The sequence below is a fragment of the Lepidochelys olivacea genome (assembly GCF_965140295.1).
Source record: "Lepidochelys olivacea isolate rLepOli2 genome assembly, chromosome: 1".
Taxonomy (NCBI): Eukaryota; Metazoa; Chordata; order Testudines; family Cheloniidae; genus Lepidochelys; species Lepidochelys olivacea.
The window spans coordinates 128,883,307-128,894,657 of NC_140411.1; the positions used below are offsets into that span (position 1 = coordinate 128,883,307).

General features: G+C 39.3%; 1 pseudogene across 1 annotated transcript; it reads left to right on the forward strand.

The window, feature by feature from the left end:
• Positions 1-900: 900 nt before the first annotated feature.
• Positions 901-2,068, forward strand: LOC311518317 (protein pelota homolog pseudogene; annotated as a pseudogene). The gene has a single exon. The product of its transcript is annotated as a protein pelota homolog pseudogene (transcript).
• The last annotated feature ends 9,283 nt before the right edge of the window (positions 2,069-11,351 follow it).

The window sequence follows — 11,351 nt, forward strand, 5'->3', positions numbered from 1 at the left end:
CACACCCCAGCAGAGAGCTATGTTTGATAGGAGAAAAGTACAATCTCCTAGATTAGCCATGACATAGTGACAAAACTATGGCAAGGGCAATGGTAGTGGGATGGGGTTCAAAGTATGGGCCTGAATTTTAGAGGTATTTAGCAGCCAAAACTCCAGTTGAATTAATAAACTTAAATGCCAGCACTTCTGAAAATTAAACAGCACTATTTAACTTATTGTACTTGTTTAATTGTTTCAACATCCTGTGCATCCTACTGCATTCACACCATTGTCATCATTTATGTGGAGACAATTTATTTTGACTGTGCATGGTGTTAGTTTAACTTATTTTTTGTGCATTCACAGAATATATTTGATATTTCTAGCACTTGTATGATATGATATTTCTAGCACTGAGTTATGTTTTCCCCCCCAAGTACAAAGTGTGTGTATAAAGTCAACTGCTCTTAAACTTAGTATAGACTCCCACAGACTTCAACAGGAGTTGGTTCAAGCCTGTATAGCATAGTAGTATTCATTTAATTGAACTGTAATGCTTGTGGTGGTTACTGGCCAATCAGATCCTCTATCATAGCTATGGTTACATAAAGGTATCCAGCACAAAGTTTTAATTATATACTGTAAATAAGATAGCTAATAAAGATAATCTTTAATAACTAAATTACTGTATCTTTTTAGTATGCAGCTGGTAGAGTTTACAATAGAATCCTTCATCAATATTTCTGATATTTAATTACAAGTTATTTTTCTCTCTGGTAGTGTATTTGGGCTTGCATTTTCCCCTCATCCCAGCTGTGAAGTGCAGAGTAGTGTCCCATTCCCTGAGAAAGAGGAAGGAGCCCACATTCCCAAAGCAGTTCCTGAACATTATTACCCAACTCCTCCAAAACAGTGGGCAGCATGAAAGTCCTCCGCAAAGATATTGAGAAGGACAGCGCAGGTCAGGTGGCATGACATGTGGCACACCTACAACCTTCCACAGGTACGAGACAGCCTGAAGGCCTCCACAGTCAGGAAGGTACAGACAGACAAACCAGGCAGCTACCACATTCACACCACTGTCACCATCTGTGTGCAGACAATTGATTTTGACTCCCAGGCATGCCAGCTGCAAGTCAAAGGGACAAACATCCAGAAGAATTAATAGATCAAGATGGAGGCCTTCCACACCATGGAGCTGGAACGCAACTCCAAGTTCACTTTGGTCAAGAAGCACTGGGACAATGTGGAGCGAGAGAAGATAAAGGAAGCCTGTGACCCAACGTGCACTGCTCATGTGGTGGCAGTAGTGATGCTCACATCTACCTGGTAACTCCCAGCATGAGGCTCCGGCAAGCCAAGGTTAAAATGAACATCCCCAGGAAGAGGAGGGACAACTGCTCCCTGAATGACAAGGCCTTGGAGGGGTTCTATGAGAATGTCATTCAAGGATCTAATGGTACATGAACTTTGCTGTGGTGAAGTGTGTGCTCATTGCCAATCCGGGCTTTGTGAGAGAGCAGTTCTGTTATTACACGTTTCAGTAGGTGAAGAAGATGGAAAACAAGCTGCTGCTGGATCATAGGTCCAAGTTCTTGCAGGTTCATTCATCTTCTGGACAAAAATATACTAGACTATAATTAGTCTCCTCTCTGATACGAGAGAAGCTGGTGAGGTTAAAGCCTTGGAAGACTTTTACCAGATGTTACAGCATGAACCAGATCAAGCCTTTTATGGGATCAAGCATGTGAAGAAGACCAATGAATCAATGGCGATTGATACTTTATTGATCAGCGATGAGCTTCTCTGGCACCAGGATGTCCCTGCAAGAAGTAGATATGTATGGCTTGTTGAGAGTGCATGCGATAACACAGGGATTGTCAGGATATTTTCCAAGCTACATCTTTCCAGAGAACAACTGGGCCAGCTGACTGGGGTGGCTGCCATTTTGCAATTCCCAGTACCAGACCTTTCTGACCAGGAAGATAGTTCTCATCCAAGTAAGAATCAAGTATTAAATTCATGTGTAGAAGGGGAGATTAATAAACCAAAGTCCCATTGGCTCCTGAAAGCCGGTTGTTTTATTTAGATTACAGTAACTGAAAGAATAAAAATTTCCTGTAATATGTGTGCACACCATACACTTTCTATTTCATCAGCAAAACCATCTCTTTGCAATTGCACATATGCAGTTTTTCCTTTACAGAGATTGCCATGAACTCTTTGAATATTACTATAAATGGTTTAATGTAGAGATGACTTGAGGCTCCAATTCAGAGCACTAGATTAGGTGCTTTATGTTTTACAGCCTGCTTACTGTACACAGTTTAACATTCCTCAGCAAATATTGTGTGGTGAGGGAATATGGAGGATGCCAGAGTGTTAGTTAAAAGAAAAAGGAGTACTAGTGGCACCTTAGAGACTAACCAATTTATTTGAGCATAAGCTTTCGTGAGTTACAGCTCACTTCATCAGATGCATTCAGTGGAAAATACAGTGAGGAGATTTATATACACACAGAACATCAAAAAATGGGTGTTATCATACACACTGTAAGAAGAGTGATCACTTAAGATGAGCTATTACCAGCAGGAGAGGGCGGGGGGGGGGAGAGAACCTTTTGTAGTGATAATCAAGGTAGGCCATTTCCAGCAGTTAACAGGAACGTCCAAGAGTTAGTCTCTAAGGTGCCACAAGTCCTCCTTTTCTTTTTGCGAGTACAGACTAACACGGCTGCTACTCTGGAGAGTGTTAGTTGAATCTGAACATGATTTCACTTTGAAAATACCTGGATATGGAAAAATATTTCAAATGATGGAGAGATTAAAGATTGATTTAGTGGAACAGGCAACCTTTTCTCTCTGATTGGAGGAATAATTGTATATCTACAGATCTATATTCAGACCTTGATTTAGGGTTTTTGACCAAACAAGTTAGGTGGTTTCATTTTTTGTCCCTGCTTAATTACAAAATTACTACATAGTGGCAAAGCAGTGGTCTCTGCTCAAGAGAAGCCTACAGCAATAAATGCAGGGGAAATACAAATACCATCTTGCATAGAAAAGCTGGAACATCTTGATTTTTTTCCTCTTTGGTTTATTAGGATGGTTTCTGGATTCCTGCCTTAAAGTTGCTCTTTTAGATTATCCTGCTGGGTAACTACCCAAGTGACACTCAGCTGCCTCTGTTTGCCTGAAATGGTCAAGGGGAGGTAGCTCAGTAGTGCCACACTGACTGTGGACTTCTCAGTTGCTGGAGTTACAGTTTCTGATTCTCCCACCCCTTTTCTCTCTTTATTTCCCACTTCTTGCATCCTCATTTCCATGTTGTTGTTTTCTGTGTTCTCTACTTGCTTCCCCAGTGGTCCCTTTTAAATCTCTTTTCTCTCTCCTCTTAAATTGTTATTTACTTACACTCCTCTCTTCCCCCTTTCGAGTAGGCACAAAAACTGTAGTGGAGTAACAGTTTACTATGATAGCAAGGAGTAGCTGAATTGAAGGAGAACCTGACCAATCTTTTCCCATGCCCTCCTTCTCTGATGGTTTGTGTAGGAAGGATAAGAGGTTAGCGAATATGTGCCTGCTTTATTTCCTCTTGCAGTGATGGTATGTGAAAATGAAGTGGCACATCCCCGTTCTTGGACTCAGTGTATGGGTATATGAAGAGTTGAGAGAATGAAATGTGTGGTCCCTTCTTATTGTCGGGTAGAGGGAAGGCCAACAGATTTTTCTCTCATGTACCCCACAGCTACAAGTAGCAGTGAGGAATTGGGGAGTTTGCGTCAAATTTGTATCAGTACTGTTGACTGTTCTAGGCTACTCATTCACTGCTCCTTCCCCTATTCCTACAAGCCACATGCTATCAGTGCCGCTTAAGTCCCTGTGGCACAGCCTATGCACCGGCCACGTGTTGAGGAACCAGATGAGTGAGCAAATACATCTGGAAGTGGCTCGTCACCAAGGGTGTATTAGCTGTTCTAATGGCACCAGCTGAGCAGAGTTCAGCAGCTTTTATTATTAGTTGTTTGGTAGAGCCCCAAATGTGTTAGGCATTAGTCATATGTGACACAGTCACTTCCTTAAAGACCTTGCAATCTGCAAAGCCACAACAGAGACAGAGAGAGAAAAGGGGTATGTTGTATCCCATTCAAGGAAAGTGATCAGGGCCATAGTAAGCACACAATCTGTTAGATGCTCTGCAGCAACAAGCTTGAATTCCAGTCTCAAAGAAATGTGAAATTAACAAACTCACTGATGCTTTAATTTTGATTAAGTATTCACAAGGTTGGGTTGTCAGGAGAGAAGGCAGAGCATTTTATTAACTGCATCAACACCTAGCTCACTATAAGACTGCTCAGGCTTGTGGAAACATCTGGTTCTCATTAGGCATGCTCAGAGGCATAACTCAATATTAACATAATCACTTCCATCTTAATACTGTACATTGTATTAGCACAGTCACTACCAATTAGCATAGCACTCCCTATTAGCATAGACTATTAGCATAGTCACTCCCTCACGGTTACTAGAACTGTGTTGTAACCCCATTTTTTTTTCAATTTTAGGGGATTTCTGATAAACCTCAGCTGGGAAAATAGATGAAGTTAAAAATAAGCATATGCTTTAATGATTGATTGATTGATTGATTACATTGGGCCTTATAGATAAATCTCCATGGCTTACCCTTTCTTCCTTTATACAGAAATATTTTAGAAGCCATCATCTCAAAAGGATCAGTTGTCACATTGTGTGCACAATACTTATTTAAAGCCAAACCGATGGAGCCAATCTGAACCCTATTTTAGGTATTCCAACAGCATAAATATTAAATTAGCTTTAAATATTGGTTCTGATTAATTGAAAACATCCAGTCTGTTTATTTTCCTACTATCACTTGCCAGAAATAAAACTATGCTATCAAAGATCAAATGTGAAGTTTCAGTCAGCATCCAAACCCATAAAATCCTTGATGACGGGGTTTGTGTTCTGCCTTCTGAATTTTGACAGGGCAGTTCTCTGTATTATGCCAGATCCCAGGAAGTACGTCAGGTTTGTAGGCCTGCCACTTGTTTATTACCAGACATTTGTGGCCACAAAAGTATCCAACTCCTTAAAATGGCTGGTGTTTCTAGAAACATTATCAAAATTGTCACACAACAAAATCTTGGGAACTGGACACACATAGCGTTCTTCTCTTTACTTGGATCTTTCAGCAGATACTGTATTGTGAACCACCTGTTCTTCCAAAAATTACAGGGTTTTTCTGGGACAGTCTCTAAAATTAGATTCAGCTTTATTTTCATTCATTTAATTTATTTGAGAGATTGGGACTACAGTCTGAAAATTGGGATAACCAAATGTGAATCCTTAGATGCCTATGGACATATATCAGAATATTTTTTTCTTATCTGGGAGTTTCTTTAGCTCAGGAGTGACTTTTGGACTCCTGCTTGCTTGGTTAGTTTAAATCTCATGCATGTAGAAGGTAAGACAAATTGATTTCCCCCTTCCCCCCCTTTCCCTCCTCCACTATTTAGAACCCCCCCCCCCAGAGTCCATAGGAGGGAGAGATATGAACTTCAGTGTCCGAAGGATGTGTGTAATCTACCTTCTGACTAAAGGAAAACAACATTTCCAGAAAAGAGGAGGAGGATCTGGAAATATATGTTGGATAAAATAAAATGCAAGATACAGATTTTGCACATTGTTGCATACTTGTGAGCTCCCAAAGTATAGATCTCTAACCTATTTTGAATTTGCTAAAAGTATTTCTAATGTTACATTGGATTAACTACAGGAGTGTAAGCACAATTATAACTCATTTTAATGAGTTTTAGCATAAATATACCCAATTGTCCATTCAGATTTTACATTGTTTTCTAAATAGTTCAGGGAAAGAGATTCACAGCCTAGTACTTATTTTAAAGAGAGAAAAGGGATATGACTAGAATTGTTTGAAAAGCCATAAACAAACAATATAAATTAAACATTATTTCTCAATGGAATGATAAATTGAGCAAATAAGTTACTAAAGCGTGAATCCAGCAAAGTATCTTTAGCCTGTGTCTAACTTGAAGCATACTGAATCAACAGGACTACACGGGTGGTTAACGTTGGACACATGCTTAAGTACTTTGCTGGATCAGGACCTAAATGAGGTTACAAAAATACTTCCTATGTACAACAAAATAGGAAAATAATATTTGCCATTCTGCTACATGTATAGGTTCTGATCTTGCAAATACACATTTGTATAACTTTACTCAGGTAAGTAGTTCCATTGAACTCAATGGGGCTTATCTGAGTAAAGTTAAGCATGTGAATAAATATTTAAAGGATTAGCGTCTAAGTTTTTCTTTCCCCCAGCTCCTCTCTTTCCTTTTTTTCTGCTTCTCCTCCCTATTCAATTCATAACCCCTAGCTTTCCAACCCGCACAAATTCTTCTCTTCATAGAATTATAGAACTGGAAGGAACCTCAAGAGGTCATCTAGTCCAGTCCCCTGCACTTGTAGCAGGACAAAGTATTATCTAGGTCACTCCTGACAGGTGTTTGTCAACCTGCTCTTAAAAATCTCCAATGATCGAGATTCCACAACCTTCCTAGGCAATTTATTCCAGTGCTTAACCGCCCTGACAGTTAGGAAGTTTTTCCTAATGTCCAAACTAAACTTCCCTTGCTGCAATTTAAGCCCATTGCTTCTTGTCCTATCCTCAGGGGTTAAGAAAAACAATTCTTCACCCTCCTTTTTGTAATAACCTTTTATGTACTTGAAAACTGTTACCATGACCCCAGTCAATCTTCTCTTTTCCAGACTAAACAAACCCAATTCTTTTCAATCTTCCCTCATAAGTCATGTTTCCTAGACCTTTAATAATTTTTGTCGCTCTTCCCTGGTCTCTCTCCAATTTGTCCACATCCTTCTTGAAATGTGGCCCCACCCAGAACTGAACACAATGCTCCAGTTGAGGCCTAATCAGTGTGGAGTAGAGTGGAAGAATTACTTCTCGTGTCTTGCTTACAAGACTCCTGCTAATACATCCCAGAAGGATGTTTGCTTTTTTTGCTACAGCTTTACGCTGTTGACTCATATTTAGCTTGTGGTCCACTAGGGCCCCCAGATCCCTTTCCGCAGTACTCCTTCCTAGACAGTCATTTCCCATTTTGTATGTGTACAACTGATTGATTGTTCCTTCCTAAATGGAGTACTTTGCATTTGTCCTTTTTGAATTTCATTCTATTTACTTCAGACCATTTCTCCAGTTTGTCCGTATCATTTTGAATTTTAATCCTATCCTCCAAAGCACTTGCAACCTCTCCCAGCTTGGTATCATCTACAAACTTTATAAGTGTTCTCTCTATGCCATTATCTAAATCATTGATGAAGATATTGAACAGAACCAGACCCAGAACTGATCCCTGAGGGACTCTACTTGTTATGCCCTTCCAGCATGACTGTGAGCCCACTGATAACTACTCTCTGGGAATGGTTTTCCAACCACCTTATAGTAGCTCCATCTAGGTTGCATTTCCTTAGTTTGTTTATATTTATGTTCGGTACATTTCACCAAATAAACCTTTTAGCCAGGCTCCTTCCTCTACATTCTGTTCCTTAGATGTTGACTTATTTTTTCAGACGTAAAACTGAAAACGTCCATCTGAATCTCTCCTCTTCCTTCCTTCCTTCTCTTACTCTAACTGAAATCAAAGGTCTTCCTTCTGTCTGCCCCTTCCCCACCCCTGTCCCTTGTCCTCCAAAACCTGCTCTTTTTTATTCATTCCTTTTCTCATTCTCAACTTTCTGCTCCTGTAATGCTTGGGGAAATGCACTTCTGATGGCACATCTTTTACTAATCAGGCATTATGTAAAGCCATATGAGAGTTGCTAGTGTAGTACTGCAGGCAGTCTGAGCAATATTACGGACTTATCTTTCACTCCTAATAGCAGGTGGTGATTTTGCAGTTTCTGTAGTTACTTGGTATGCTTAGGCCATGTCAACATTAGTAGCACTTCACTGATATAGGTATACCAATATTCTGTACTGGCAAAGTGTTCCTAGCATGGGTACAGTTGATACCAGCAGCACCTGGAAGCTATACTAACAAAAATACAGTTTTGCTGGGATATCTGCATCTACACTAGGGGCTCCAGTCAGCACAGCTAAGGTGGCTAGAGATCACACCTTTTCAGCCCCGGACTGATATAGGTATGCTGCCACAAGTCTGTAGATCTGGCCTTCGCAAGTCATAGTATTCACATATGAAGGGGAAAATCTTTAGATCCTTCAGGCTACTGTTCAGGCAAAGAGATGGATCAAAATAGAAAAAAGAACTTTACCAAGTATGTGTTTGTTCTTTGATTGTAGGGATGCTTATCTCTGTAATAATAAAGGGAAGCTATAAGTGAAGGGTTATAATGCTAACATCCAGTGGAACCTATTATGGTCTAATGATATTATATTTCTATTCTCTTAAAAAGTGATTCTGCTTCTCTGGTAATTAATCCTCAGAAGTTTTTCTCCTTTTGTTTCAAATCACTGCATGTTTCAAATCAGGACTGACATGATCTTGACAAAGGAATTCATTTTACTGCAGCATTGATTATTATTTATCTTGCATTTCAATTATACATAAACACTTCCTCCCCCTTTGCTTTAGCCATGAACCAAAGTAAAGTCTTAACACTGGAATAAGTCTAATGGTGTTCTGAGCAAGGACTGCAAAAATGAGCAATTTGGCTTATCCAAATGCCATCAGCTCATGCTTTATTTTCTTTGAGATTATCCCATAAGCAGAAAAAAGAAGTGAGCTGTAGCTCACGAAAGCTTATGCTCAAATAAATTGATTAGTCTCTAAGGTGCCACAAGTACTCCTTTTCTTTTTTTCATAGAGAGGATAGAATCTTCAGCAGTTTCTACACATGGAGTTTTCACTGCATTGTTCTAATACAAGGAACGCAAACTTTCCTCCCCATTCTTGTAGAAATAACATGGAGTTTGGTTTCCAATACATGTGGTCTCTTGAGAGTCACAGTGGTTTGGATTATTTGTACAGGGGGCGTTTACCTGCACTCTGCTTTTCAGGCCTGTGGACTTCCATGACATCTGTCTATCTTTTTATCTATCCAGACCCTATCACAAGATCTATTTTCATGGTGCTGTAGCCAGTGCCGCTACTAAATCCCACTAAGGTGGTGTTACCCAATGTGGTTGGAGAACCAGCATAAATTAGTGACAAGGTCAATATTAATTTGCATTGGGATTCTCTTCAGGGTTGAAGGGAAACACCCTGGGGAGGAGTCATTGTGGCTCACTCCTTGTAGAGCACATTTCCCTTAGAGCTTCTGTAGGGCTTGGGTTAGGGAGGAAAAGCTGCAGACTGGTTGCCTATTATTTAGTGTGATTAGTAGAGCTGGTTGAATTTTTCACTGCAAATAAATGAGCTGCTGAATTTAGGTAATTTTTCTGTTTGTTTGCAAACGAATCTGGCTTTCTGTGAATGCAGCCATTATTGATAAGTATTAGCCAGCTAGTTTGGATGATTGGTTTTCAGCCTTTAGGTTGTTTGCAGACGGTTCATTTTGACAGCTCATTATTCATTCTTTGACATGAGTGAGTGGTCAACTAACTCACTTGATATTTTTTCTGACCTCTGATTGGATACCTGATTTAGCCATTCCCCAAATATTTATGACTAAACTTTCTTGTGGAAATGTGTTCAACCAGTGAATAAAAAGGGCATGGATATAGATGTGAATAATGAGTACAAAATGGGCATTGACAGCTGTTCAGGATCCGAATGAATGTGTTTGCAGCTCTGTTAATTAGTTACACAAAGTTGAATGGGAGTAATACAGGGTTTTGGTCCTTTTCAAGTTTGTTGTGTTTGATTTTATCCCAGTTTCATCTCAGTGATATTCCTGGGGTTTGATTGAAGAGACTACACTGACGTGAGGAAGGTAAAACTGACTGACCTCAGTGAGGCTTATCAAGAATGGGTGAATAACTATCTCCCGAACAGCTTTGATTAAAGTAAGGAGCTTCCAGGACTGCAATTGCAAATAATTGAACTGAGAGGCTTTCTAATTAAAATTTTCTTTTGTGGTGGCAAGGAGAGGAAGAGATACTCACAGGAATTATTCTAGCCTTTGTTGATTGTTTCCCAATTAGGGTTTTGTTTGTTTGTTTTTGGTCTGTTTTCTGATAGCAAAAATTGTGCAGTTCTGTAGAGAATTAAGTTGCACCAAAGCAGAAGAAATATATGGATTTAATTAATCATTACATGCTTTGTTTCCTATACTGCACTTCTGGAATTTGATTCCATGGCCAAAGGCTTGAGAAGTAGGTTAAGAAACAGAATGTGTATTACATAGTTCTCTTTGCAAATAGTCATTGACTCATGAGCTATCTTTGATCAAGTTTTTGTATACTATTCCCTACAGGCCAATATCTGCTGTGCTGTGTCCACTACCACCTTATTACTTTGAAAATAATTAGATGGGGGTTGTGAGTATAAATAAAACCCTAACATTCTAATAATCGTCACAGATGTTTCTCAGTTTGTGGGTTACAGAGATAGATTGGATACCATCTAAAGGGAAATTATGTGATATTCGTAAATAAAGACTTAGCGATATTTGGGGAGTGCCACACTTTAATTAAGACTTAGGGGCAGAAAATATTAATCCAGTCTGATAGACTCCACTATTAGGGAACTCATGTTTCAGATCCCACAAAGCCTAGTCAACTATATATAAAAAACCTAGCCAAGATAAGACAGGAGGCAGCTAGAATTGGACGTCTGAGATGTAGAGGTACTACTGGAATGTGACCCAAATAGAAGATCTCTAAAGATGTCAGCATTTTAGTTTTTGACTTATCTTTACTGCAACTAATGCTCAGACTTACTAGGCTAGTCTTGTAGAAATTCACTGAGGTCTAGTCTTGAAGATAAGGTACTCATTCCAAGTAGCATCTTAATACCTGAGTAAGGGAGTACCAATTTGAATAAAGGTATTAGAAACTATCCCCTAGTCTTTAAAAGTGGAAAATGGGTATTCAGTTTGAATTCTGTTCCCTATGGAGTCCTTCGCAGTGCAGGATCCTCTCAGTGCAGGATCATTCTCTATAAAAACATGTTTCACAGTGCTAAGAAACAATTACATTTTATGTATATATTTAAAAAGCAAGAAAAAATCCATTACAACTGGTTGTTTTAAACTATTAAGTTTTCCCAACAGTTTCAAATGCATCTTTCTCCCTAAAATGAGGGGGAAAAAGTTTAAAAATGTAAGTATGAATTTGGTACTGCTTCATTGTCACTGTTCACTGAGCTAGACAGAACTATAATGCCATAAAATAATATATTCCAAGAT